This window comes from Desmodus rotundus, chromosome 10, assembly GCF_022682495.2.
Source record: "Desmodus rotundus isolate HL8 chromosome 10, HLdesRot8A.1, whole genome shotgun sequence".
Classification (NCBI taxonomy): domain Eukaryota; kingdom Metazoa; phylum Chordata; class Mammalia; order Chiroptera; family Phyllostomidae; genus Desmodus; species Desmodus rotundus.
In genome coordinates, this window is record NC_071396.1 from 99753394 (window position 1) to 99777215 (window position 23822).

Sequence of the window (23822 nt, forward strand, 5' to 3'; positions counted from 1 at the left end):
CCCAAATTCACATTTTCACCGCTGATAGGCTATTATGCAAAAAATATATGCAAGTACTTCAATAAATTGTAATGTTTTCACTATTGGAGAAATACCTTTTGTTTTTCTATGTATATTTTAAAGCTACTTTAATATTAGTTTTATTTTTTAAGGTAATACATGTCATAGTTTTTATAATGGTGTTAAATTTCTAATAAACTGGCACAGATTTCCACCTCAATCCCAATCCCCACAGAAAAACATTTGACTTTTTTAGTGTTTTTCTACAGTACTTATTTACATATTTATAAACGGTTTGCTTATCCTATTTCTTTATTTAGCAATTTTAAACATTATTTGTTGATTCTATGTTATAATAGTTGAGGATTTAGTTGTGTTACACACACACACTCGTGTATGCAGACTGTCCTTTTTCTTTAAAGGATTTTTTTAATTGATTTGAGATAGAGAGAAAGAAACATCAATTTTTGTTGTTCTACTTATTTATGCATTCATTGTTTGATTCTTGTATATGCCTGAACCGGGGATCAAACCTGTAACCCTGGCATATGGGAACAACGCTCTCACCAACTGAGCTACTGGGCCAGGGCCTGTCTTTCCTTATCTCCACCCTGTATATATTGTTATATCATAGTTCATGGTTATTCTCCTGTCAGTGTCCCCATTAGTCTGATTATGTCCACATCTTAGCAACATGGTGTGTTATTGTCACGTTTCTTTTCTTTCATAGCCTTTTGTTTTTCCTGGAGTTAGTACAATAACCCCCCCCCCCCCCACCGAGTTCAGTACCCTCTGTACCTACTGTAAATTACTCACAAAGGCCCCCAAATGATATTTCAAGTTGTACCAGTCCGAATAGTGTAACTGCTGTAACAAACAACCCAGAAAGTCTCAATGAGTGTATGTGGTGTAGTTTGTTTCTTGTTCATGTCACAGTCGAGCGTGCGGCAGCTAGGGTTTGTGTGCCCACAATCACTCAGCGGCACAGACTTCTTTCCTCTGTGGCTGTCACGCCGTCTAGGGCCTCAGAGCTCCTCAGTGAGTCTGTGTGTCTGGATTTTAATAAGAAAAGAGGAAAAGCATGGAGGATCTCATACGTCATTTTATGGGAATGGCCTGGAAGTGGGGTCCAGCACTGTGACTCACACGCTACTAACCAGCACTCAGTTACACGCCTTCCTACATGCAAGGGCTAAGAAATGAAATTCAGTGGGGTACTTAGGAAAAGGAGAACATCGAACCAGATGAGCACTGCCGGTCTCCACTGCACACGCGTGTATTGGTTAGTCAAATGGACGTGTACATCAAATAATTACTTTCTTTCCTGGAGGCTTTCCTACTATAATTCGTCCTTCTGTTTCTCTGTAGGCCTGCTTCACAGTTGTTGCTCTGGAGGATTCACTTTATTGCCTTCTCTGTTGGTTCTGCACTTCCTGAGTTCCCTCTTTTCTTCTTTCTTGATTTAAAGCTTGTTTTGGGTATCCTTCTTTAAAAAATGGTACAGGAAGTGTATGTTTGAATCCTTATGTGTCTGAACATATCTTTTATCACACTTGGCTAACATTTGGTCTGGGTATACAATTCGAAGTTCAAAGTAATTTTATTTTTAAAATGTGAAGACATTAAAGAATCTTCTCAATCCATTATTGCTCTTGAGAAATCTAACACAATTTTCATTCTTTTCCTTTACATGTGATCTGCTCTATGTTTCTGGAAGATGTTTTAGATTATTCTCTTTATTCCTGGGCTTCTAATATTTCAGAATGATTTATCTTGGTGTGTTTAATTAATTAATTAATTAATTAAAAAGTGATATTCTCCTGGACTTTTAGTGGAACTTTTGATCCCAAAGAGTCAAAGATCCTTCACTTCTGGAATGGATTTTGCATTATTTATTTAACTATTTTTTTCATTCATTTCTGGATAAAAATGGAAAGTTTCTCTTTTAGAATTCTCTGGAATTTCCATTAGTTAGAAAAATTTTCCTTCTTCCCCCCAATTTTTATGTCTGTATATTTTTGTTCTATTTTCCTGGAGATGTTTTCAACTTAATCTTACAACCCATCTGTCAATTATTCAATATTTAAAATGGTGAGAATATTTTCAATTTCAAGAGTTTTTTTTGTCTTACATATAAATTTCTTTTTAATTCATTTTCTGGAGAAGCAGAGTAAAAATGCATGTGTTCCATTCATCCTGTTAAACCACAAATTCACCTAGTTTATTTTCTGGAGAAAATAAACCTCCGGTCTCCTGGAGGCTGGGGTGAGCAGATGGGCGACGTTATGGTTGCTTGACTGCACAGTCGTGGGGAAGGAAACTTTGGGTCCCAGCGTTCTGTACGCAGACATCTAACCAAGCCCCTGTGTTCACCCTGCCCGCTGGCCTACTTTGGTGGTGCCTCTCAGCACTAAGCAGGGAGAAATGTCGTGCGTCTTATCCAAAACCCTTCCTGCAGGTTTGCAGCGGATCAACCTCCATCTGGCTTAGGTTCCTCCCACCATCTACCGCAGTTTATTTTGTCATTTCACTTCTCCTCTCCCATTTATTTGTCTTTCTGATTCAATGACATTTCAAATACTCATTTATTCTCGTGTTAGAGGAGTTTAGGGAAGGGGACCTGAAACATAGGCGATCCATTTGCCATTTTTTCACTAGAAACCTCCTATTTACATGTATCTGTTGACCTCAGTGTTATATGTATTGAATGATAAACCTATTGACAAAAATTGTATCTGTTTAATGTGTGCTACATAAACTCCAGGTACAGGAAGGCATTTATTTTTTATTGTGTCACACATGATGCTGTCACCGAGTTTTCACTGGTTTTCCAGGGCTTTTCCTCTGCTCGGCCTCTGTTCCAAGGGGCCTCCATGACATGGCCCCAAATCATTGCCTGGTGCCCTCCCGCTGCCCTTTCCTCCTCGGCACCCCTCTTCCTGGGGGAAGGACAGGCTTCCCGCTCTGCAGTAGCTCTGTAACATCACTGTGTAATGCCAGGGCCTCTGAGCCTCAGAACCTGAAAGGCAGGACTTACATGACAAGTGACTGCAGGAGAGTTGTCCCTGCAAGAGTTGACCCTGTGAGGCAGCTGACTCACTTATATCTAGGGGAGGGAGACAAGGAGAGCAGGCCCAGAATGTGCTAGACTTTCTCCCAGCAGGAAGGTTTCCTAGGGAAAGCGGGGAGGCAGCACTGTGCTGCGACCACCACAAGCCTGGCCGTCAGGACCCAGCAGACCCGAGCTCTCGGTTTATGATCCTTCCTGATTCTGGGCACTTTTGTTGGGACTGTCCCAGCCTCAGTTTCTTCATTCTGAAAATGGGGACAATAAACGTAATAGGTGCCTTGCGTGTTTCAAAGTGATGTTGTGAAAGTCAAATGAAATGATATATGGGAAAGAGTGTTAGAAACTGCACTGCGGACAGGAAATACTAGCTATTCTTATTAATGCGAGTAAACACATGACCTAGGTGAAGAATACAGATTATTATTGTGTAGCACAGAGGATCATTTTAAATTAATGTGCTATGTGAGGTGGAATAAATTCAAGTTTGTTATGTTCAGTCTTTTATGTCTTCCCAGGCTTGTAGACTCACACTTGTTATATGCTTAGAGATTGCTGATGGATGCGGAATAGGCTTACCACAAATAGAGACCCCAGCATGTCTGTTTTGAAAATCTACCACCTGAGCATCTTATATTTTAACCTGGTAGACCAGAATAATTTCTAAGAAGTGGACCTTGCTTTGGGAGAATGAAGTAGATAAGTGTTCCCCCCAAAATAAATGTAGCCAACACACAGAATCACTATGCGCAGTCACTGATATAAACCCATTTACCCACAATAACTCTAGGAAGGCATTTTATTATCCCCATTTTCAAGATACAAACTTTGACACACAGAATATAGAACTTCTTCCATATTTTCCTAATAGAATAGACATTCCTGTGGGATGGAATGTTTTCTCCAGCACTCCCCTTCTGCCCTATTTTGCTACTATTTGTGTTTCATTTTGGTTTGGGGGTCTTCTCCTACCCCCTTCCCGCAGCACTTCTCCCTGAGATGCTTCCTAGCTGATTCTCTGAGGCACCCTGTCAAACAATTAAAATTTAAGCAGTTATTTTTCATTGCTTACCGACATGGGCGCAAGCAACAGGTTTGGAACTTAAATTTCTTCACAGAGGACTAATCCAGCTGCTACTAAGTGCAGACAGCCTTGGATTCTTAGGGATCTCAGTCTGTCTGAAACACGACCTCGAGAGAGCAAGCCAGGGTCTCTCTTGTGGACGAATCCCAAGTGTCTAGAACAGGGTCTGACACATAGTACGCTCTTAATATTTGTTTGGGGAAGCATGTCCTCCTGATTTTGTTTGATCTGACAGGACCTCTATTTACTAACCTACTGGTCTCCGGAGTGACTAGGAGGCAAAGTCAGCATGGTGCGTGCTGATTAATGTATTCATATTTACAGATGCTAACTTTTAAAACGAATTTGGAACTGCCCTTCCATTTCCCGAGGCCTTTTTCACTTCTCCCGGGGCAATTCCTCCCTGTCTGTAGTTAATGAGACTGGCCAGGAGAGAATGCAAAACATTGGAAGCAGTTCTCACAGTGCCCTGGGCTCTTTCAGTAGGAGATATCAAAGAAAACATGGAGAAAGAAAGGAATAAAAATGAGCTGCTGCCAGGGCTTGAAGCTCCGCAGAGGAGACTTTAACCGGGAGCCCAGTGCGTTTGAGTCACCGGCGACAGTGGCCCGAGGTGAGCTCCGCACAACACATCCGCGTTGGGGCTGGGGACACGCCTTCTTCTCACACCAACGCTGCAGATCCAGGCGGCCCTGCGCGCCCAGGGGTGGTGCTCCAGTCCTGCCACTCTCCGTCTCGACAGGCAGGGCCCGGGAGCGAGCCAGAGCCACAGGTTGGAAAAATAAGGAGCTGTCCCCGTGATGGTGGCCCTGTAGAGCAGATCCCGTGTCCCTGCTGGCGTGGGAGCTCAGGAGTTCCAGGGCTTGGGGACAGGGAAGGCAGCCTCTGAAACCTGACACCCAGCCCTCGCGCAAAGGAAACTTCGCAGGCTGGTGAGTTGGGGAAGCCGGGTTGTTATTGCTGGAGTATGTTCCCACCCACTCAGGGCATTCTCGGCGGCTGGCCTTGGGAAAGGAAGTGAGACGTGGACAGCAGCGGCAGGCCCGTAGAGGCGAGGCGAGCCCGGCTGCGTGTGTGAGCGTCTCAGAGCCGCAGCTCCAGCCCAAATCCTGCTCGGAGCCTCCTCTGCGCGCGGGTGGCATCCGCGGGCTAGCCGGCTGCCTTTTAGTATTGGCATTTCAAACAGCTGGTTGGGATAAAAAACTGGGCACTGGGAGAGCAATTTCCTTCCATTGGTATCTTAAACAACCACCAAATAATAACAATGATCATGATAACAAGATGCTGAGAGTTTCATTTAAGCAGAAGTAATTTACTGAGGCACGCCAGGCAAGTGATAGGACATTCCTTTGCACTTCCTCAGGTGAAAGAGCTGCAGAGAAATCAAAAGTAATTTGTGTCTTCCAATGCTTTGCTCCGTTTTTTCTCCCCCAAATTCTGATTCAAGTGTTGCAGCTAGTAGAGGGTGAGCGAGTGAGTTCCTTCAAGTGGCAACAAGGTATTAATTAGCTTCCCACCCAATACAACATTAACTAACGACTATTGAAGCAGGTGAAATGTAGTTAGCTAGCTACAGCTAGAGGCTGCCTCCCTAGGAAAAATGTATGTTTGGTTACAGTCACACACCTGTGACATGTTTACTACTAAGTTTTAATTTCAAGATCTAAGTTTAAGGGTGTAAGATTCCAGTTGTTTAAATGGTTAAATTAAGCCAAAATTAATATCATATAGTTTTGGGATTAGCAACAAAATTATTATTTGACATAATATAATAGCTATGAATTTTGATGTCATTATGTGTAAAAGCAAAATGTGTGCTGGTTTTAATATTTAGTTACATCGATGCATATTTGAATATATAGATCATGGTTGCCTAGTTCTAAATCTGAAAAGTTAACAGAAAGGTAGACTTCAGCATTATACCCTCAGGTATTTAAGCTTATTGACTTTTTAAGTTGCTAACAAGTCCAAATTGTACTATGACATGAGATCCATTCCCCGTAAATATTTGTCATAGTTTCATAGCGTAATCCTCTACCCAGATGGGATCAGTCCTTCCTGAAGATAAGAGGGGATTCTTATGGATGACCAAAACAGGGTATTCTTGACAGATAGTTTGCTATTAATCAGGCTTTTCTGCTTAAGAACTAACTATGGCCTCCCATAAAAAGTTATCATTATGGTTTTCAAAATGAAAATAAAACATTGCAGATGAAACTGGATGAGCCTGTTCTCACAGTTGCCAAGGAGTTATAAGGGGAATCTGTCAGATGTAAGCCAACCACAGCTCTCTCATAGGCCACTTCTGGCACAGAATTCTGTATTTGACCTGATAGGGAAGGTACCCCTAGGATAATTGATCATCTCAGCTCCTCAGCACACCAGCTTATACTAAAACTATCCACTGGTGTCTGACTTGCTTTTCATGGATGTAACTACTCTTCCGGAAAAGTGGAACTCATCCAAAGCCCCAGGTGTTTCAGAACAGAAATCTGTTCTTTTCCCACCTCTGGGAAATTTGGGCTAGTTTTTTTTTTTTTTTTCAGATCAGCAGAGCATGAAACATAGAGCAACTATTCACATAAAACTCAGCTCACAGTGACTCTAGTACCTTGAGTTGATTCACCAAGGCAGGTTAACCAATAGTTCATCTCTTGAGTACGTAATTGTAATGTTGAGATGCGGGAAAACAATTATAGTAAAAACAGGACAAACAAGTTGTTTTCCATGATGAATATGTCACTTTCTAAAGATGGCAGCTAAAAGGAAATTATTTTTTACTCATTGTTAGGTGTATATACAGCTGAGGTTTATTATATAGTTGTCGGAAGTAGGAATATCACTAAGGGCAATAAAACCCTGTTGTGAACCTCACAAATGGAGTTGAGGATATTACTTTGGTACATGTACTTTGCAATCATTACCCATGTTCCCTGAATATTAAGCTTTTCTCATAGGCCCTCCTTACATGAAGAAAACTTGTCCAGAGTGCTGATAATGAGAATAAAACACTGTTTAGCACATAGCTAAAAGGTATCTCCAATTAAGCACCCAAATCAATCAGTAAATGAGTAATTATGCAAGCTTCAGTGCGATCAAAAATATTTAAAGTGTAATCAGGAGCATGACCTGGGATGGGGAGGGAGGCTCTGGGATTCAGTGGTCAGGGAGAGCCTCCGGGAAGCCCATCTGTGTAACAGCCCCGTGGCCTCATTGAAGAGAAGGTATAATAAGGCGAGCAGAGTAGACCAGAGACCAGTTAGGAGGCTACTGCCGTAGACCAGGGATGACAGGTGGAAAGTGTGCTCTTAGAGGGAAGTAGAGAGTCAGGCAGTATTTGAAGGCAGAGCTAACAGGACTCGCTGACTGACTGGATAAGGGGTAGAGATGAAGGAAAGAAAGAACCAAAACTATCATCAGGTTTTTTACTGAAGATACTGGGTAGGTGGTAAAGCCATTTCCTAAGATGGATAAAGCTAGCAGAAAAGTGGCTTTTGAAAGGAAAATGAAGAATTTATTTCCAGCCCTTTGAGGTATTTTTAGGTATCCAAGTGGAAAGGTCAAATTGGGCTTTGGGATGTAATAATCTGGAGTACTTGGAAGAAGTCACTGGCGTAGAGACAGTTGGGAGTCAAGTGTCCATGGATGCCATTCAGAGCCATGGCCTTGAGGACATCACCTAGCGAGATAGTAGAGAGAGGGGGCGGGGGGAAAGGAGAGCCCTAAGGGCCAAGCTCCAGCTTCTCTAACACTGAGAGATTTTGCATGGAAGGAGCCAGTAAAACGTCAGCCAGCATAGTGGGAGGTAAACCAGGAGAAAGTGTCACAGAGTCCAAGCCAGGAAGCACTTCAAAAAAAAAAGTAGTTCCTGAAAACCCCTCTCCCCACTATCCCCTCCTCACTCCCCTCTGGCTATTGTTAGATTGCTCTTAACTTCAATGTCTCTGGTTATATTTTGTTTGCTTTTTTCTGTTGTTGATTATGTTCCAGTTAAAGGTGAGATTATATGGTATTTGTCCCTCACCGCCTGGCTTATTTCACTTAGCATAATGCTCTCCAGTTCCATCCATGCTGTTGCAAAGTGTATAAGCTCCTTCTTTCTCTCTGCTACTGGAGGCAGGGGAGGAGGTGGGTTTGGTTGGGGTGGGGAGAAAATGCAGACAGCTGTAATTGAACAACAATTAAAAAAGATTAAAAAAAACAAGAAAGAAAAAGAAAAAAAGAGAAAGGGCAGTTGTGTCAGAAGTTGCTAGGATGGTGAGTGAGATGAAGACCAGAAGTGATATTGCAGGTGGCAGTTTGGAATCGTTGGCAGCTTTGATAGGAGATGGAGTTCTTAAAAATAAGGAGTTCAGGTAAACTGATTAAAAAATTTGGAGATAGCATTTCATGTTATCCCAAGAGAGGTACCATTATAGAAATTTATGATACTAGATAGGGACTTCAATAAATTCATTTTTTAAAATGGCTTGTGGAATGAATGAACAAAGGAATGCATAATTAGAAATACTTACAAAGGTGTTAGATGAGCTGTGAGTATAGAGTGAGGGAGACTAAAACCCAGAGTGGGCTGAAACTTGGAAAAATGCAAAGGAGAGCCAAAAATTCTTCTAGTGTTGTTTAGAGCAAAGCAGTGAATAAGGAAGTTAGTGGATGTGAGAGAAAGTGTTATTACTCAGTGTCTATTGCTTCCTTCTTCTTTCTAATGAAAAGAAATAGTGTTCGAAACCGGGAAGGATAAGACAACAGTGAAAGAAAGTTAACATCAAAGAAAGAAGAGAAGTTACTGTGAGTGGGAGCAACTTCTTTAAATGGAAACCAAGAGTGGCAGGGGAAATGAAGAGGCCCTGTCTGAGGAGACGGTGTCTTAGCTAAGACCTGAAGGCTGTCTGGGGGACAGTCAGGTGGACAGTTGGGAGAGAACAATCCAGACAGAGCAAAAGCATCTGCCAAGTTCCTGACCTGGGAAAGAGCTTGGTGCGCTCTGCGAGCTGGCAGAAGAGTTCAAAGAGTGGAAGGCAGGCTGGAGAGGGGCCGGAGGTGAGGCCACAGAGACCATGTGGGAAGTCATTGCAGGGACTGGGTGAGACCACAGCCAACCAAGTGCAGTGCCCTGGGCTGCCGCAGTTGTAGGGATGACTGGTACTGGGAAGTTGCTCTAAATGCCCTGCAAGCTGTCTTCCAAAACTGCGATCCTGCAAATATAAGCATGCAATTTGTTTGATGTTTGATGGGTATTCTGGATCACAAATTAAGACATAGTAGTAAAAGTGTAGTTAATATAGTTGTAAAAAATAACAGATCAAAGTAAATTAAGTTGTAGCTGCCACATAAACCAAATGTCTAATATACAGAAATTCAGGAAGAAACTACTTTTTTTAGTAGGTGAAACTATAATCAAGGATATTAAGACTCACCCACCTAATTTTGGGAATAATTTCAGAGAAGGTGGATTAGATGTCATAAATTAGTGAGTTTTACCTCAAAACATTAAGAAGTCCAATGCTAATATAATACTGTTAGTGCTGAGTAATGGAGTTGTGAGTATAGCATTCTTTCTTCTTTTTCTTTGTATCTTTCCTCTCTTCCTTCCCTTTACATACCGATTTACCCATTTAGGTCAGTAAGGAGAGAGATATGTAGATAGAGAGATATCTATGGTATTGATGTGTGCATATATACACACACACACACATATGTACACACTCACAAGGAAAAAAGAGAGATATACAAGTACTATGTAGATGGTAAAAGAGGAACATTTTTATTTTAAATGGCTTAGGGAAAAAGTAAAAGGTTTTAGTCTTCTTTCTCTAACACACACATTTATTTTTATAGTGATTTTGGGGTTAACCCAGTATACTTTCTTGTTGCTTCTCTCTTTAACTTGCTCAGAAAAATAAAACTGGATCCTCAGTCTGGCCTGAGAGATACACCAGAACAAAATTAATTAGAAAAACCAAAATTTGCTTTGTATTCTATTTGTCCAATCTAACTTAGGCAAGGACCTTCCAGCCTGAGCTTTGTTAAAGAGGTTATTCAGTTCTTGTGGTCTATTATTCAAAATATGCTTTTTTCATAAACAAATGTACTGTTGATAAATGTTTTTTAACATGTCAAAATATTTAAAATATAGGACAAAATTAGATTTTCAAGGAGGAAAAGAAAAACTAGGAATCTCTTAGTACTTAAAAAAAAATGGAAACCTTTTCCAAGATCAAGAGCTTCTGAATATTGACTCAGGTGTCTCCTTGGACCGGCTTGAGCCTGTGAAAGTTTTCTCGCAAATGCTGGGAAATGCAGGAACATTTGCTCATTGCTTAATTTCTTGGTGAACCTGTTTGCTCATTTCTTATTTCCTTGAGTAAAATAAAGCTAGTTACCACAACTAACTATGTAGAACCTATTATTCCTAGCCTCTGTTCCTACCCTGCCCCAATTCAATCTTTGACTTTATTTTTTCTAAGGTCAGCAATACCTGTTATCAAGTGCTGCCTTTCGGGGTTGAGAGGTAAAAGCTTCTATTAGAAACAATACAGAAAACAACACCGTAACAATACCTTAGAAAAAAATACCTGAATGAAAATATTCTAACATCTATAACTAAGGGTTAATCCATAAGGAAACAGGCATAAGTAAATAGAATATCATGTGAGAAAGATCTATTCTTTAATCTTCAGCTGGAAATGGGTGCTAGTAGACGAAGACCGCATGGTAGGAATCTAATGGAATGAACAACCTGGATTTTGCTTTTCTCTCTGACCGCACTAGATTGTCATCAGGTGCTAGTTGTTTTGAAATGGACCTACAAGATCTCCCCATATCTCCCTTATTAGATTTTAATTTTTCACTCACCTCCTGGAAAAACCAAGCAAACAAAGTAGAGGGCATAACTCAGTTGTACTGCTCCTGGACACCTCCTTAATGGAGATGCGCTCTGCGCTCCCCAGCAATTCCCATGCTTGATGAGAATTTGTTCCACTTGAGATTACAAAGGGTATCCCTGGATAAAGGTGAGGGCCTGACAACACATGAAGGCTAAGGACCCCTGTCTCTTTTTTCCCCTCTAATAGCAGAAGTTAACACCAACCTGCGGGCTTGGTATCCTCTGCAGACTCGGAGAAAGCCTGGTAGTCACATGTTCCGTGGCCAGCTGTAAGAATGTCTTTGAGTCTAAGTTGTGGTTTTTCTCTGCGAAACAACTATAGGATAATGACTAAGTTGCTGTGAAGATGAATTTTCCTTGAATTATAATGTTCTTCTTCCTGGTGCCCCACAGTTTTTGTAATCAAGTGTGGTTTTCATGGTTCTGACCACCCATGGTTTTTCACTCTCTTAAAGAATAATTTGAATTTTCAAGTAGACTTAGGATAGGAACCAGACGCGAGATTCCTGTCCGTTAGTTCATGGAAAGTGTTGGCTTAGGGTGAAAGTAAAATAGAGCCTCGAGGTAAGGTGTAATTAATCTCGAGTAGTAATGTTGATTCTTAAAACCACTATAGCAAATATTTACAAACCTACAGGGATAGGCATCCAACTAACTCAAAAGAGAAAAGGAATAATTCAAAATCATAAATGTCAACCCTATATTTAAAGAAAGATGAAGTGTTTGTATCATCATATTTTATAACCAGGACTAACATGTTTTATTTATCTTATTCTTCAGGAACCAAGTTTTCTAAAATTGTGTAGAACTTGGAATAGGAGGGTTAAAGAAATAGTTCAAAACTGTCTTTCCTACCATTGACATGTTATTCTGCATGGTCTCTTGATCCAAAAGATAAAAATAAGAAATCCAAGATTTATTGAAATCCTTTGAAGAGCACAAATTCTACCTGGATAGCATCAAATTTAGAGAAAATGTCAAGTTATGTGGAAGTTGACAGTGTTATTTAATCACGATAAAAGATCTGCTCACCATATTAAAACTGATAATAGCAATGCAGTCTCTGGTATAATGTTATATAGCTGAATTTTTTATTAAAAAGTCTTAAAGTACCTTTTACGTGTCAGCATCATAGTTGGTACTTGGATTCTGTAGATGAATAAGACATAGTTCCTGATTTCAGAGGACCTAACACCTGGTATGGCAGAGAGAATACATAAGCAGATAATTTTAGTGAAAACTGGTAAAATGGGTGGTTTGGATGCTGTATGGTGATAATAAAGAGGAAGATAAATTTAAGAGGGTTACAGCTGTAGAGAAATCAGGAGTGGATAATAAAAAAGGTCTGAAATTAGGTCACTGATTATAAGGTTAGAGGAGAAAAGTCAGATTAGAGAAATTGATGAGTGACATTGACCAGCTATTAGGAGAAATGTTTATAAAGTCTCAATTGTTAGTTTAAGGAGGCAATAGATGGTGAATGGTGGTCCCTCAAATTGAAATGAGGTATGACAATGCTGAAGCATGTTGAGGGGGAAGACATACCGCATTTGGGGTACCTGTGGTCATTCAGTTGGATTTGTGCAGAAAAATGGCTTCTACCATCTACACCTCCTAAGAGAGGTCAGGCTGGTAATAGTGATGGGGTTGCTGGAATGAAGGTCATCACTGAAGTTCACAAGAACTAAAGCCATCTCTGGGGAACCCTGGGAAGAGGGAGGAATATAGCCATAACATAGTAGGCCTCATTATTTTTTCTTTTCTGTAAGCGCTGATTTGCTTTCGCTAATAATGACATTTGAGTTCTGGAAGGACTTAGGAGAAATGTAAGGTTATATCTAATTATAGTCATCATTATTATTGTTAAATTGAGAGGGTATATTAAATATGTCTGTAGCTCTTAGTTTGTGAGTATGACATCATTGATCACTTTTTCCTGGGGCATTTTAAGTAACAGTTTCTTTCTCTGCAACTCTGTTCACCCATATTCTCTCCCAGCCGCACTATGAAAGATGAGAAGTCCTATCTCTGCTGGGAATGAGTTCTAATTCTGGGGAATGGAAAACCTAACAGATGCCTAAAGTGATTGAATGTAATGATTTGGGCTCATTAATATCATGGTTTAATAACTGTCACCCAGTTCATAGTAACTTAAGAACAGACTAACTCCCACTCTCTTCATTTTGCACAGTAGCTTTTCTATGACTGAATTTATGACACTTTCAACCTCAAGAGCTACTTACCAAAGCATAACAAAATGTATTGCAGTGTTCGAAAAGAATTGAAGAATAACTCCTTTGTAACCATTGTTTTTGCAATTTCCTATACTATGTAAAATATTGTCAAATGATTGACTTCTAAGTCTACGCCAAAGGACTAAGTTTATGGAAAGTTATTCTCTCTTCTCTCTGCGTCCTACCCCTTTGTCTCCATGATAATATGCCTGTCCGCTCACTTTGAAAGTTGGCGATACTTTATTGCACTGGCAAACATTCATTATACAACCATCTTCTGCCTTCAGTCTCCACCTCAAGTCGCCTGATTATTACGTAGTCAGTATGAGCACTCTGCATGCCCACTTGTCCAACCGAGCTGTTCTCTCTGTTCCTTCTGGATGGATTCCAGGTGTGTAAGGCATTCTTTGTTGTCGATGCATCATTTCAGACGTCTAGTTCTGAGCAAATGTGTTTGTCATGAAAGCTTCTTGTAATAAGCCAATAGCCCAGTTATTTGTGTTTTGACTATTATACATGGAGAAGCAAAATCCTAAAGAACTTTTAATAACTCATCTATGAGTTAGGCACATAATTCATGTCTAGAAATACTCCAGTCAGGATTTCTAATTAGAATCATGTTGTACTTTTTTTTCAAGCATTTGCATACTTATGTCATGCACTAAGTTATTGATATTATCTAACTATGATTCTTCTAGATTACCCCCTCTGTAAATCCATCAGTATTTCATATTCTCGTGATAAATATCAGCGTGTTTTTTTTTCTTCTTTGAAGGTTGAGGAAAGGAAAGTTAATATTCTGAGCACAGATCTCGTCTTGTTTTGCAGAGTATTTGGACTTGTGTGGGATAATAATAATAATAAATAATAGTAATAATAATAAAGGCACAAATATCATTTTTTCGCACTTAAAAATCCTCCTATAGCTTAGGATAAGCATTTGCGGATCACTACGAATTATGGCTGTTTGACATGGTTGTCAAGGGTGAAAATCGGCATTGGTAATGAGACCTTGATTAAAAAGTGCCATCATTTTCAGCTTTAAAATACTATCAGGAAAAGAATATATTTCATTGAAGGCACTAAGGTTCAGGTCTAGGCAACTGTGTAAGAAAATCGAAAGTTTGGCCACTTTCCCTTTAATGGGACAAGTTTCACAAATTCTGCTTTTACTTATAACTGCTTCCTGTTTGGAATACTTCTTTTTACATGTAACTTGTAAAGACTTCAGAACATTCATATGGTGTATATATATATATATATATATATATATATATATATATGCTAGGGTAGGAAAAAGAGGAAAAGTTAAAAACAAAAATCTCTCCCGTTCTAGCCACAATCTTTATAAGTTCAGTTTCTTTTAACACAATTACCAGAATTGGCCAATGGAACAATTCCAAGGCAATATTAAACTTCATGATCCAGGCAACAATAAAATCTTCTCCAAGCCACAGAATTCTAAGGAAAAGGGTAAGTGAAGGCAGAAGTTAAAGTTTTTATCTATTTGGGGCCTTCCTCTTGGCCTAATGTATTATATTACCTAGTGCCCCAAGACACTAAGAGCATATATCTAATCCAGCACTAACAAGACACGTCTAAGGAGTGGATAAGATCTTGAATAATATCTTTAGTTTTTTAAGCAGCAAATACTACTTAATTCCCATTACTTTAAAATTACCCTGTTTAACTGGATCTAAAATGAATTGATACTAGAAGTAAAGAGGACAGGGAATATTTTTGTGGTATTTATTTCAGTGGTGTTTAACTGGGTCTAAAATGAATTGATACTAGAATCAAAGAGAGAAGGGGATATTTTTATGATATGCATTTCAGTGGTGAGTTTCCAGACCTAAATTTATACCTTGATAATTGTGTCTATAAGTAAATCCATGTAATTATTAAGATAGTTGCTTTTTGTCATGAAGCTTGATTAAGAAAACAACAGAAGATGCTCTTTTGGAGACTTTTTAGAGAAATTATATATCCTCCACTTCTATGTAATTGGAAATATGAAGCTTTTCTATAAGGCGAAACACTTCCTGGGGCCCTAAACTCCTGCCTAGACAAATAACTTTATTACATGTCTGTTTTATCATGGAGGTAAGCTTATCTCCTTGCGTCTTCTTTGGCTTTGACATTTATTTATTGGCAGTCAAGCAAACAACTTTCCTTTTAGTATAGGTCATGGGTAAAATTGATTTTTTCCCAGTACTTTATCTCAGAGCCCACTTTTCTTTCAATATTTTTTTACAGTGCTTGGTACCAATCTGTTGCCCCCAAACTGGAAAACCAATGACTTGTTGATCAGTCTTCCTGATAAATTAATTTCTGCTAACGAAAACAGCTAATAAATTACTCTTCCCAGTAAGCATATTGCTTTGTAACGTGTAGCAAAGATCCAAAGGCCTGCCTAATATTAGAAGTTCTAGACTTAAGAGCAGATTTCTAGAGAGGAACAATTTGGGGCAAAAAGAACTTTATCAGTTAAAGCTAATGTTGTGGATGGTGGGGCTAATGCCTGGAATTTCTGGAGCAGCCACCAGGTAATATGTCCCATTGCCAGAGCAGAGTCTGGGTTAGATAAGGATTCAAATCCCTACTTCTGAAGATATGGTCACACTCACTTATAGACCTTTCTCAGTCTCTTACGGCCATCCTCCGAAAGGGCCTTGCACTGAGTTTGAGGCTTGATCATCAATACTGTCCACAACCCTTGCCCGTGTGTCCTTGAACTCTGATGTTCTCCGTTTCCTGTGTCGTGGGTGAACGTTACAAGTATCTGTAAATAGACTCCGCTGATAAGCGGGCAGACACTGTGGTTAGTCCACAGACTACAGTAATAGTAATTGACCAAAATGCCTGAGCATCATTCCATCAGCAATGGTGGCATTTTTCATAGCTAACTTCAGCCAATTGCTAGTGTCAGAGGTGGGCTTATAAACAGCTGTAGTTTCTCTAAACAGGTTTGGATTCACAACTGCAAACTGAATGGACAACTTCATAGATACATGATATCAAAAGATCACTTGGTTATTTGCATCTTGGTAATTTTAGAGCCACTGTTAACAGCATTACTGTCCCTTGAGTTTTTACCTTTAGAAATAGACACCAGTATACATCAGTCCAATTTCCAGCCTGCCAGCCTAGGAAAACCTACTTATTACACAGAATAAAATGGCTCCCAACTGAGGATTTAGACAATTCATAGGAATCACAAAGAGATAACTGTTTGACTTAGAGACAAAATCATACCTTATTGATTACAGTAAGCGAAATGGAGCTCAGCCTTTGCTGTTTAAGCCTAGGTGGATGTGTTGCGGAGTACCAAGGTAGGTCACATGTCTGGTGGTGGAAGACTGCTCTGTAAGAGAGAGTCCTAGAGGAAAATGAACGAGTCCATCATGGGAAAATTTAGTCCTGGTTTCCTGTCTGTACTTGGCTTATGTCCAAACAATACTTCATTTCAAGTCAGTGAGACTTAGAACACTGACATTGAAGTGACCAGCACACTTGTTTGTAAGAAGGGATGTGTAAGCACTTTCTTGTTTATTCTATCATAACTACTGAAACTTTTTAACAATATTTTTATGGGTTTTTCTTTGCAGAAGTACTAGAACACAATGAAATAAACTGAGATCCTTTCTGGTCTCTCTTCCATGACCTGAGGTTTTTGAACTATTTTTCAGAAAAAGATTTCTGTAAAGCTTTATGTATAAAAGGAAATGTTGATTTATATTTTCAACTAATTTTAAGCATAGTATGGTTTATCAGGACATTGTCAAATCCTTCAAAGCTTAGATGATGATATTGAAAAAGACAAAGAAAATGATCATTGGGAAGATATCAATAGGGTAAGAAAAATTACTCTCTTCTCTTGGTCAAAGCAGAATTCAAAATATTGACTGCAATATCTTTTAAGATGCCCATTTCATTAGTTTTACTTTTAAGGACAAAATGCCTATTTAAAAATATTCTTAGTTTGGTGGTCTGCTGCAACTAACAATTTCCCCTTAGATTTGCTAGTTTCAGAGAAAAATATTTGTTGTATTCAAATGTATGAATATTTGAATTCTTGCAATTGTGTTATTTTTTTAATGAGGAGAAACTGTAAACCTCTATGAAGGTCAATCGCTGTTCTTCAAATTAATTGTACCATTGTCACTGGGAATTATTTTGTAAGCAAGTGACATAACCAGACTGAAGTTTCTGGTAAAACTTTCTGATGATTGAGGTTTTGGAAGGCACTAAAATAAATTAGCACCCCGTACAGTGGCTATTTCCTTAAAGCTTTGTGGTAATCGCACGTCTATACTCTTACATTTTCAATACAGCTCGTTCATTGTTTTAGCACTGGTGAGCTATGCTGTATGAAGAAGATGCTTCTGACTCACTGTACCAAGAACTTGCACTTGAACTGGTTTTAAAAATAGGTCAGGGATGTATTTGCACTAACTCTTCTGTTTTCTTTCCTGTTGCTCCAAGAACCCAAGGTGATAGTAAACATACTGAATAGCATCTCACCTGCTGACCAAGAAGAAAATCAGGGACATTTAAGCCACAATGGATTGCACCTGCTGCATATCAGCTGGGTCAGACAACCAATGTCAAACTGTTACAAAATAAATCAGAGTAAACTGGGTTATTTGGAAATCGGACACATTTTAACCTTCAACTCAATTCACTCGATTATAACACTTTAACATCTAAACAGATAATAACAGGAGGATTATTTCTATTCTTCTCAGATATAAAATGTGAATGACAAAGTCTTCTTTGAAATAGTTTTCCAAATTTTATAAACTTTGGCCAAACCGGAGCTTTGTATTTTTCTTTCTTTTCAGATAATCAAGATTAAAATACTTTTTAAAAACCATGCATATTAGAGCAACCATCCCTCATATGTTGGAATCTCTATGCCAGATGCTCATCCAAATAGGTTTAGGACCAGAATCCAAATAAAGGCCAGGAAGTAGAAGTGCCACAGAACTGGAGAGAAGTCATTTCATAACCCGAGACGGCTTCAGCCAAGGGGGAGGAGCAGCATGGCGATTAGGGTGGCGTCTGTAATAACCAGGGTGTGACTTCAGGAACCAAGCCTCGTTCCTGAATGACACACCACATACAATTATGTTTTATCTATATATCAATATCCTCTACAGGAAATAACTGTGTGGAAAGAGACATTGAATTAGCCATCAACCATGACAAACAGCCTTGAGTTAAAACACCTTCAGAGCTCCATGGTGTTAACAACTCCCATAATTTTCAGTGAAGAAAAGATCTAAGAGGGTTAATTACTGTTGGTAATAAGCCAAGTATGGACAGAAAACCAGACTGAATTTTCACTTTATGAGCTAATTAGTTATCATTTAGAGCTGCTTCTTAAATAGCTGATCCCTAGAGGACCTACTACGTGCAACATCCTAATTGAATGGACTGATCTGCTTTAATACTAGTGCTACAAAATTCACATGTATCTTTCCCACCCTGCTTTCTACCACTTTTTTTTTTGGCCTATTGCGTGTCTTTATGTTGGTTTTACTATGAATATGATGGTGTGGGGGAGAGAGAGAGGAGTGGCCATTCCAGATTTAATAATGTTTTCATTGTCAACATTAGAAAGAGGAGCCTCCCCTCAGAACCTGCTGTTACAACTTCTGCTAACAATTTAGCCAAAATTAACTCATTATGTATTAGGCTATTTTTCCCTCAGATGTATTAGTATTACAATACTTGGGCCTATAGACTGATGTATTTTTTATAAGTTTAGGGTAGAAATTTATTGGGAAAGAAAAAAGTCCCCCTGAATTACCCTAGTTAAGCAATAATGGATATAATAGAAGGGTTAACACAATAAGGAAAAAGTAAAATGTTGAGATAGGTTAATGTGGTCTCCTTTTGGGGCTCATCTGTCCCTCCTCTCCTTCCCTCAGGGGCCTGGATCCCCTGTGGGACAGCTCCTGTGGGGTCGGCCCCTCCTGGCTGTGCTTTGACCTTTCCCCATGCCCTCAGGGCCTGCCCTTCTACCCCATAATCTCGTATTCCAAATGTTGCTAATGTGCTAACTGGCTAACAGGAAATAGTGTTAATTTGGGGAAGCCCTACAATCAATCCTCATGATTTGGTGATCGCATATCTGTGAATTTGCCTACTGGGTAAAATTCATTGGCACCCACCAAATCAATACCCTGGTGCATTTGCCATCTATCACAGACATGCGTGGAAGTGGGGAAAATTCTGAGTTTCCCAGCTGAGTTTGAACAAGCTGACACCCTACCTTCTTATTTCAGCTCATACAGTAAACAAGTGTTCTTTTCACGGTTTATTTAGTGCCACATTTCTTACATTTGTGGGCTTTTACATGGAAGGTTTTTTTTTCTGTTTAAAATGGTCCCCAACGGCGGCCCTGAAGTGCTGTGCAGTGTTTATAAGCGCAGGAAGGCCGCGGAGGGCCTCATGGAGAAAATATGCGTGTGTTCCATAAGCTCATTCAGGCATGGGTTGTATGCTGTTGGCCATGAGCTCAGTGTTTATGAGTCAGCCACGTACAGTAAGTATGTGCCTCTAAACAGAAAGCACAGAAGACCAGGTTTGTATTGTTCCGGTGGCGAAAACGCTGTGACCAGGGGCCCGCAGGGACTTCATTCACCCTCTGTTTCCGCAGGAGCACAGCATCCCCTGCTTCAGTGTTTGCAGCGACTGCAAAATAAAAGCACTGTGACTGACGAGAATCCACTGTGAATGGTTTAGAAATAAAAATGTAGTCAGGTAACTAAAGGAAGAATAATAAGCAAGCAAACATGGAATCATGTTGTCCAGAAGTAGACAAGGTCAAGTTCTTTAACCAGAGAACGGTGGGTGCCTATTACATTTACGCAGACCTGTGAGTTCTGACCTTTCAGGTAGCAAAGGCAAAGACAAACAAACAAACAAGTAATATAGCTTTTTGTATTGGATTAAAAATAGTGTATCAATATATTGGGAGAGACATTTTTTCTATCATTCTAAGAGTAACTTTATAGCATGAAGGACATGATATAATATATAATGTTTCTAATTATAGCTTTAGCGATGATGGAGAAGTGGATCTTACGTGACTGCCTTTACATTGAGAATAACAAAGCCCAAGGCACTCGTAGTATCTCTGTGATGTTCTATGAGGATTTCTACAGGGATCTGAAGCCTGTGTGTTGCTGGAACACCCACAGGAAATGCAGCGCTCTCACGCTATGCACACATTCCCATTCCCAAAGGGCTTCAGATGAAATTATTCTAATGGTGGAATTACCCGGTCCTCCGGTAAATTGGACAGGGAGATACATCTGATCAGGCTGCTGTTTGGGTGACTCTAAAATCGCTGCAGAGAGGACGTCTGCCTTTGCCTGTGGGTCAGACAGTCAACATGGGGCAGCCCAGACAAATGAGGAAGACTGTAGCTTCCTGTGCACACCTGATGGCTCTAACTAATTGACAGACCTGAAACCGCCCCCCTCAAGCCTTCGCCCTTTTAAATGTCCGTGCTCATTTTCAGTTATTAACTCATTCTCCCACTGGGACTAAGAATATTCTGATGAGATTTGGAGGAAGGTATAAAGTATAGGTTCAAATACTGTAGTGAATAAAGAAATGGTAAGAAAAAACCCCAAAAAGATTCAGCAAAACTTATAAACTCCTTCACACTTTCCCACATTATGGGTTGATTGTTAATGACCAAATTCTTGAGCTTAATTTGTCCCAATTTTTTTAATTGCTTTGATTTTTAATCCAACTCTTGTCGGATTTTATAAAAATAAGTGTGGCTGTTTTGTAAACCTGCATTATCAGCAATTTTTGTACAGAGATTTTCATATTGAGTCTGGGGCCTTCATATTGGTAAAATATTAAATGGGAAAAATCATGGAACTTATGAATAAATAAATGTACATGTATTTCTACAGGCTCTAGATAAGGAAACATTTAAGTTAGAACAGGCTGCCAACCTACAGAGGAAAAAGTGAGGTCTTGAGAAGACAGAAAATTTTTTTTAACCATTAGAGTTTATAAAAGATATAAACAATTCAATTTCTGTAATTTTAAATGAAGAGAAAACAAAAAACAAATACAATTAAATGGAGATGCAATTTGATTTGTTGGAAACAATATGAGTTTTATGCAGATTACTAGCAGTAACTTACCAGAATGTGGTACATTCTAGAAAATATCTTTTGTATCAAGTATATATAAAAATAGAAGTAAATAAATTTTATGGCATGGTGTGGGGTGGGGACGTGGAGGGAGCTGAACGTAGTATAAGTCCTCAATTACTCATAGCTTTTCAGACATAATCTTTGATGGTGTAGAGGTAGTATTTTATACACATTCTTTAATTTTGTTCTTTAAAAGAAAACGCTCCCTTTTATAAGGAATAGGGAAGAAGATAAATGGAATATTTAGATGATGGTACAAACTCTGCTATGCAAAGCTGGCAATAGTGACAAATGGGGCTGTAGCCTGGCCGACAGCATCTCCGGGGCCCTGTTTTCAACATTCACTCCTGAGTTGATTTATGGCAAGTGTGAATTTGGACTTGTAGTAACTGGCTGCTCAGAGGGTTTGATGTGTGATGGGAGAAAGCACAGATTTGAACCCGAGGAGGTCAGGGCTTGCCTTGACACATGGGCAGGGGAGGGCGCTCCCTGCCTTCCCGCCAACTCCCGTCCCAACGGGACCGTCTCCCAGGGTCTGACAGAGACCCTGCCCCCTGTGCAGGGAGGCTGAGGCTCTCTTCTCAATGGGAAGACAGCTTTTGGTCCACTGGTTTACAATTACTAATTTTAAAGACTCTCGAAGTATTAGCTTTCTATTGTCACGTCCAACAGAGAATCAATCCCCTGTCCTCCCACTCCCTGCCCCCTGCAAAATGAAGAAGGATCCCTGGGAATGTGTAGAATGGCTAGGCCAAAATAAGTTTGGAGAAATCTTTTAAAAACCATTCATAAAAGAAAACTCAATGGCCCTCTAACATATTCCTGTCTCTGATAAGCTATGAAAATAGTACTGGTTTGATCAGTTAAGTGACATTCTGCTTCTCCCTGGCAAATGTTTACTCATACTTTTTCAATAATAAGTTGACTAAAGGTAGACTCAAGCTAGAAACTTAACTAGTTCAATCCTTTGTGATTTAGCAGAGTCTTCTTCATACCTAGGCCATCACTCGTGTATTCTATTAAGACCCTCAACTCCAAAGGGCAGTTCGCAAACTCCTAGGTTGTCTCATTTTGTACTCTGGCCAACAACAATGGATAGAGGTCAGTCATATTACAAAATATCTTCTCTTCTAAAGCAGCATTCGATGGTTCGTTTTATAAGAAGAGCCCCAGTTTATTCTAAATACGTGTACATCTGTGCAAGTGTCATTTATGAACAACAGACCCGGAACACAAGTGCTGCATAAAGTGAGCATATCTGGTTACCTACTTAAAAACAAAGACGGCGCTCACCAGTGTGTTGTGGTTCACAGCTCGGTTACTGATGTCCGTGTAGAGAAGTGCTTCCTCACGGCTCCCGTTTTTGGCGTTGATTTCCATGCCCGAACACAAATGTTCTGACTTCAGACATGCATATTCTGAAAGACACGACAGCCGTGTCTTCTGTTTAAAAGCAACAGGCCGTGGACTCTGACAGACCTGCATTCAAACTCTGGGCCGGCCACTGGTTAGCTGCGTGGTTCTTGGCAAGTTAACTAACCTTTCGGTGCTTCAGTCTTTTCATCTGCAAAACCCCCAAAGATTTTTGTGAAAATGAAATTAACTAACATATGTAAAGGGCTTGGCATAGTGATTTTCAACCTTTTTCATCTCATGACACACATAAACTAATTACTAAAATTCTGCAGCACACCAAAAAATAAATATTTTGCCGATCTGACAAAAATAGGTAGAATTTTGATTCATTCACACCAGATGGCTATTGTGTTTGCTGTTATTTATTTATTACAATTTAACAATCTAAGGGAGAAGAGGTCAGTGCCCCTGACTAAATAGGCAGGCATTGCGGGTTTTAAAAATTCTGCGGCATACCAGTTGCAAATTGCTGGCTCAGCATAATAGCAATGCGACAGGAGGTTGTTAACAGTAATTTCAGTTACAGTCTGGCAATTCAACAAGTGGTTGTTAATATTCTCCTTGCATCTGACTACACTAAAAAACCAGAGTGCAATAGCGTCAAGTATTTCGGCAAATTCCTATCAGCTTTGTTTTCTAAGTGAACCATATGTGTCAGTTTTGTCTCCCTATGGTGATTCTTCACTCCTATCTGAAATGATTTATTTTTAAATTTTATAGTTGTTTGAAAATACGTAATACATTTATGGGGTTCAAAATGCAAAAGGCTCAAAAGTATACAGTGAAAAGTATTCTTCTTTCCTTGCTTCCAATCTATCTGCCCTCCCCAGAAGCAAATCTTTAAAATCTAATGTATACATATATAAATACACAGACGATACACATAGTCTTGTTTCTCTCCTCTTTAGCACAAAAGGTAGCATACTATTTAGGGTTGTCAAATGAA

The 23822-nt window shown here is 39.5% G+C and overlaps 1 protein-coding gene across 1 annotated transcript in view; it reads left to right on the forward strand.

Moving 5' to 3' along the window:
• Nucleotides 1-4822: 4822 nt before the first annotated feature.
• The window catches only part of RAB27B (RAB27B, member RAS oncogene family), a 58494-nt gene continuing 39494 nt past the window's right edge, over nt 4823-23822 (forward strand). Inside the window, exon 1 of the mRNA XM_024580222.4 lies at nt 4823-5083. The gene's annotated coding sequence lies outside the window, so the exon portion shown is untranslated. The remainder of the gene's footprint in view (nt 5084-23822) is intronic.